This window comes from Diceros bicornis (assembly GCF_020826845.1).
Source record: "Diceros bicornis minor isolate mBicDic1 chromosome 1 unlocalized genomic scaffold, mDicBic1.mat.cur SUPER_1_unloc_3, whole genome shotgun sequence".
Classification (NCBI taxonomy): Eukaryota; Metazoa; Chordata; class Mammalia; order Perissodactyla; family Rhinocerotidae; genus Diceros; species Diceros bicornis.
This window is the reverse complement of record NW_026690856.1, coordinates 1,571,058-1,576,898: the sequence shown is the minus strand read 5'-3', so window position 1 is coordinate 1,576,898 and position 5,841 is coordinate 1,571,058. Positions and strand designations below refer to the sequence as shown.

At 41.4% G+C, this 5,841-nt stretch overlaps 1 long non-coding RNA gene across 2 annotated transcripts; it reads left to right on the top strand.

Annotated features, from left to right (window-relative positions):
* The first annotated feature begins 2,523 nt into the window (after positions 1-2,523).
* LOC131401567 (uncharacterized) lies at positions 2,524-5,347 on the top strand. 2 transcript variants are annotated; one of them, XR_009217753.1, is made up of 2 exons: positions 2,524-2,982; positions 4,900-5,347. It is a non-coding gene; the product is annotated as an uncharacterized LOC131401567 (long non-coding RNA). The 2 variants fall into 2 exon arrangements; XR_009217754.1 differs by lacking the exon at positions 2,524-2,982 and adding an exon at positions 4,523-4,587.
* The last annotated feature ends 494 nt before the right edge of the window (positions 5,348-5,841 follow it).

The window sequence follows — 5,841 nt, the reverse complement described above, 5'->3', positions numbered from 1 at the left end:
CAGCTCTATGCGTTTGTCAAAAGAGGAAAACAAATACTTCATTTCTCACCCATCAGATTGGCAAAAATTTAAAAATCTGACAATGCCAATCTGACAATTCCCAGGGCAAGGATGACTCAAACACTGTTGGAGGGAATGGAAATTGTTAAAACTTCAGAGGATGATTTGGCTGCAGCTCGTCAAGATGCAGATGCACATCATCCTCTGGCCCAACAATCCAATCACAGGCAGGTGTCCATTCTAAGGAGTTCACACGTGTGCTCGAGGAGACACACACAAGGATAGTCATTAAATATGGCATGGGAATAAATTAATTGTTGTTAGAAGTTATTTAAAAAAGAAAGGAAAGAAATGCATATGGGAAATAATCAACGCTGCTGGCTACGTATATGATATGAGAAGGTAACTCATTGGTTTGTCTACTTAATAATACGTAGCACAGAAATCACTGTACTAGGAATCTGGAGACAAGCATCTGAGCATTTAGTTCCAACTCTGCCACTAAAGTAGCAGTCTGACTGTGAACGACAACTCAAGAGACCTCACTTTCCATTTCCTGGAAATTGAAGAGTTTAGGCTCTAAACCACTAAAATTATTTCCAACTCAACAGTTCTATGATTCAATAAGTCAACAATCAAAAATTATATTCCAAAGTACCTATGTTGAGAAACTGTTTTTCCCAGACACCCTGAAATCAGAAAGTATCAGAGAAATAAGACATTTTAATATATTGATACATAAAATGGTCTAATTGTCTTGGAATGCCTATGACCAGGTTTTTAATCAAGATCATAATTCAGAAAGAGTGTAAAAGCAACTGAACATGCCATATCGACTTGAGTCACCCTCAGGTAAAATTTATATATCCTCTCCCATTTTAACATTCCAAAAGAAGTTCCCCATACCAATGAGTCCATCTTGTCAACATCAGGTCTGTCTAGCCAAAAGTCATTCATGTGTATGGTAAGACATACTTGATTTTTTAACAAAGATAAATTGATGAATAGCTTTTTGTATTTCTGCCTGTTTCATCTATAAAGAGCTTACATTATAATTTAATAGCTTCAGTCTGCTACAATAATTTAAAGAGCCTTTTAAAACTTGTAACATGCCATGCCCAACAGGATCTAGTAAAAAATCAGTAGTTTAGAATCCAAAAAAGCTCATTTAAAAGTTTCATTACCGCCAATACTTACACTTCAAAGACACCAATAACCAACATGTCATTTCTTCCTACTGCAGAATTTAATAGGTTATTAACTTCTGGTATCATCCAAAAGCATAATTAGGATGCTATCATTAAAATGTATTTTTTAATAAGAAAAATTAAAACTAATGATTAAACTATTAAACTAAATGATTAACTAAATATGAAAACTAATGGCAACTAACGATCTGTTGTCTTTCCCTATGGTTTATCTTTTCTAGAATATTACATAAATGAAATCCTACCATATTTGACCTTTTCCCTTGTCAGTCAAATCAAAATTTAAAACTTCTTGTTCTATGGGCTTTCCAAATCTAAATTCTTACAATTCTAAATGAGTATGGAGACAAAACAGACACTACATACAACTTCCAAAATCCTCCTCTTTATCCGATTTTAATTTTAGCACCAACTGCCAAGAAAATCTTTTCAACTGAAACCAAAATTCCATACACATTACGTCAATCATCAATTGATCAGTCATCAGTCTATGTTAACAGAAGGTGAGTTAGTATTAGGAAGCTGCACAATTTGCACCAAAGATTGTTTAAAGCCCCTTTCATTAAATGCAGTTTACAACAATTCACAGGCTTCAAAGTTCAACTTGCAAATATAGAGTCAATTATCAGAAACCATGAATGCAATCAGGCTTTTCTATAAAGGTGGTCCCAAGGATGTAGAAACCGTTCATTTGTTTAATGAAGGCAATGAGGAGCCCAATAGCCTGAGCGGAGTCAGGCAGAGGAGCGCTGACCACAGGCCCTCTTCCGAAGGAAAGCGTTCACCCAGAGATGTCGCGAACTGGCCTAGACGGGGTCCCAGGGGGCGCGAACTCAAGGGCGGGCTCACAGGGCAGGCGACTCCCTGCCGCCCCCTGCACCTCGGATGGGTGGGCAGGAGGCCCCGCCGAGGTGAGGCCCCGCTGGGGTGGGGCGCCGCCAAGGCACAGGGACAGGCTGGCCAAGTGGCGCTCTTCTGCTCCTCCAAGGGACAGAGGTTGGGCTCCCCCGCCTGGAGCAGACTGCCAGCAGCCCCAGCGCCCGGTCCCATCCGCCGCCCTGGACACCACGCTCCCGCCATATGCGGCGGAGATCTCCACGCCGAGCCCGCTGCCCACCACCTACCTCAGCGCCGCTCCTGCCCAGCGCTCCTCCACACTGCAGAAAGGAGAGCTCCTCGCGCTGAAAATCCTGGAGGAAGGATCCAGAAACTGCCCGAGCCCCCCCACACAAACTCCAGTGGCCACCAATTCCGCATCAGGGACTCCGCCCCCAGTGCATGCGCCCTGGGGCTCTCCAGGTCAGCGGCCCCTCTGCCACTCTGAGCACCAGTCCTGCGCTTGCGCGGGACTCTGTGGATACAATGGGAACCCTTGTGGGGGCACTGGGAGGGGTGTCGGGGATTGGGGACAGAGGTGTCCATGAGATGGAGAGCAGGAGCAGGCTGATGCTGTGCAGCCCTTGACTCTGCTCTCGCTGGATGACCTTCAGCTCCTGGAGAAGTTCTGCTTTCCCTTGAGGTGGTTTCTCCTGTCCTGAGAAGCCCATTACACGATCTAACATCTGTTTATAAAAGAACGATGACATCCTTAACACCCAATGTGTTGTGTCTCCAGAAGAATTCTCTGCTTCCCCAGAAGATGAGGCAGGGAGCAGCTGGGACCGGGTTCTGACCAAGGAAGGAAGGATGCTGAGGGCACAGCTGACTCCCCTCCACTGAATCCTTCCCCTGATCCGTGGCCCTGATGGGGCAACAGCGCTGGGGACTCCTGCAGGTGACAACGCTCAAGTGTTTGCCCACAGTATTACATTTCTTATGGTTTAGTGGTTAAAACGGGGGGCTAGCTGTCAGTTTTTCAGACAATTTCATTTGCAGAAATGTCTGTGGACAAAGAAGTTTGTTTTCTTCATCTCTGATTTTTAAAATCAATAACAAGAATTAAAATACTTATTTTCTTAATCTCATTGGCATGCAAAAACAAAAAAAGTCACTTGGATTTCACCAAATTGGTCACATTTACATGAAAACTTTGGAAGTATGGCTGATTGAGTTAAAGAAAGCATTTGGGGTGAACAATTACCTTCAGCTAGTATGTTCCCAGATAAATGTGCAAACAGAGTTATGAGCCGTTTTGAGGGGCCTGGCAAATCCAGTTTGAGTTTTACAATGGATTGTCCAGAGTACAGATTAAATTAGTAATTTTCTGAGGAGTTTTCGAGTAAGTGTTCATGTCACCTTCATCAAATAGGTCTGGTGATTTAAATGAAGGCTGAGCTAAAGATAAAAGTTTTCAAGAGACTGAGAAATATTAGGTAAATATACTTAAAAAAGGGTGCAAATTAAAGTAAATCTGCCATTATCCTCTTTAAAACAGATTCAGAGTAACATTACTGTCAAGGTATAAGAAAGAATAGAAATGTTTTATAAAAACAATTCTTCACTTCTAAAGGACCTAACGTGACATTCTAGAAGTCTACATAGTCTTTCACTCATCTAGATTTAAATTGTTCAATTAATAATTTAAAGACTAATGAATCTGAGGGCAAAATATTCAAGATCATTGTTTAATTGTTTTTCATTGTTGCAAAGTAGATGGGTATGAACTGTGGCTGAAATTCATGGTCTTGAAGAAAAAAATATATAGAACTTATTTATCACTCTCACAGTGTGTCCTGACTTAATCCTACACATGTCCCAAGAATAAAGCCTCAAGGATTCCATTATGTTATTAGAAATGACATCTTTCATTCACCATGAATATTCTCTAATTAATTCTCTAGCTAGTAATTATGTTCCTGATGCAAATAGGCAAGTAAAAGAATCCATGCCTGATTAAATTGGGTTCATAACATGTATACATGGGAGACACATGAGAAATGGAGTCTCTCAAAAGAATGGCAGAGATGCTTCTCTTAAATACTATCTTCAGATAAGAGAAAGGAGAAAGTTGGGGGTGGAGTTTGGGATGTGAGAGTGGCAGAAGAAAATTCTCATGGAGAGGGACATGTAAATGTTTGTCTGAACCAAATCCCCTGCACTGGGCTCTGGTCCTGAAGGGACAACAAGGAGGTGACCAGAAACAGGCCTCCCAGTGGTGGTGCCTTCCCAGGGGTGGCATGGGGATGCTGGGTGAAGGGGGATGGTGTGTGACATGGCACCAGTGGTGGAGTCAGCAATGCAGAGGTCAGGGATCTCTCTCGCTCTCTCACTCTCTCTCTCTCTCTGTCTCTCTCTCTCAGGGACCTGAGAAGAGGAAGTTGGCACAGCCTGAGGCCTTCGCATACCTCTCTCATGGGCCCTTCTTTCTCTGGCCTCTATGGGAGCCCTGTGGCCTTGGGTTTAACCCATGAGGCCAAGGGCACATGCACAGCCACCGGGGGTAGGGGGGTCTTTGGGAGTCCTCAGTGAAGGCCCCACCTGCCCGCGAGGACTTGACACGGTGACACCACCTGAAAATAAAGCAAACACATATAAGCATATGTAGTTTTAAAAGGAAAAGCACACAACTAAAAGAATTGATATCATTAAATACGCTATTCTATTTGTTTATGTGTCAAATTACTGATAGGAAATAGCCCGGTGTAGTGATAGTAGAATTGATCAATTTCATAGAAAATTCTTTTAACGGTTGTTCATAGCTTGTGTTTTACATCATTGGTTAGGGTAATATTTTCATCTTTTCCTTTCCTAGTGTCTCCATCAATCAGCGTTGAAGTGGAACTGAGTACATGCTTTTCAGAAGCGGCATCATTCTCTACTCAGCCAGAGCATTGGGCCTGACAATAGCTGGATCCAGCAGAAAACTGGACACTCTAGGAGATGTCATGTGGAGATGTGCCTGGCTGGACTAATAGTCACGTGGATATGATTTTTAAAAAAATCTCTCAGAGCTTTCCTAAAATCAAATAATATTCTTCAGTTGCTTTAGTAGACGAGACATTAGCTAGTGTCTTTTTAATTTCCACAGAAGCTTTTTTTATGTTACTAAAGAAACTAAACATTATGTCTTTTTTTTTGTTACCAAAATGGACTTAGTATTAAAAACAAGAAACCTACAAGAAAGGAAACACTCATATGGAATAGAAATTGTGGGTCACAGCTTTTAATTTTATATAAAATCATGTTTTATTTATTTACAATTTCTCTCAACTGTGCTTTTGAAAATAGCTTAGTATTAGAAATTACCAGTAAGAAGAGGGTGTGCTCCCTTAAGTGTGGTCCAGTAGAAGTCAGGTGACTCAGACCTGAGTTCTAAGCCCAGGTCTGTTTCTGGTTAGTGTGTGACAACGTACTTAGGCTCTCTGGAATGTAGTATTCCTTTCTGTAAAATTAAAGAAAACCTGGAGAAAAGTATTCTGTACTATCAACAAGCACAAAACATGCACAACATTGCTCTATATATTAAGAATTCAGCTGTAGTAGTCGACGTATTCGTGTGTGTAAAATTATAATGATTTTCTTATTTTCTCCAGCTGTGAACCATGTTAAACTATATAGTAATAAGCAGAAAACCTGAAGAACTAGGTGATTTAAAACACCTGTTGTTACAGCTAGGCCATTCAAGGGTGAAATTAATTTCACACTTCTCCTTTCCTTGTAGCCAGTGAAGTGTCTGGAAAACAGAAAACACATA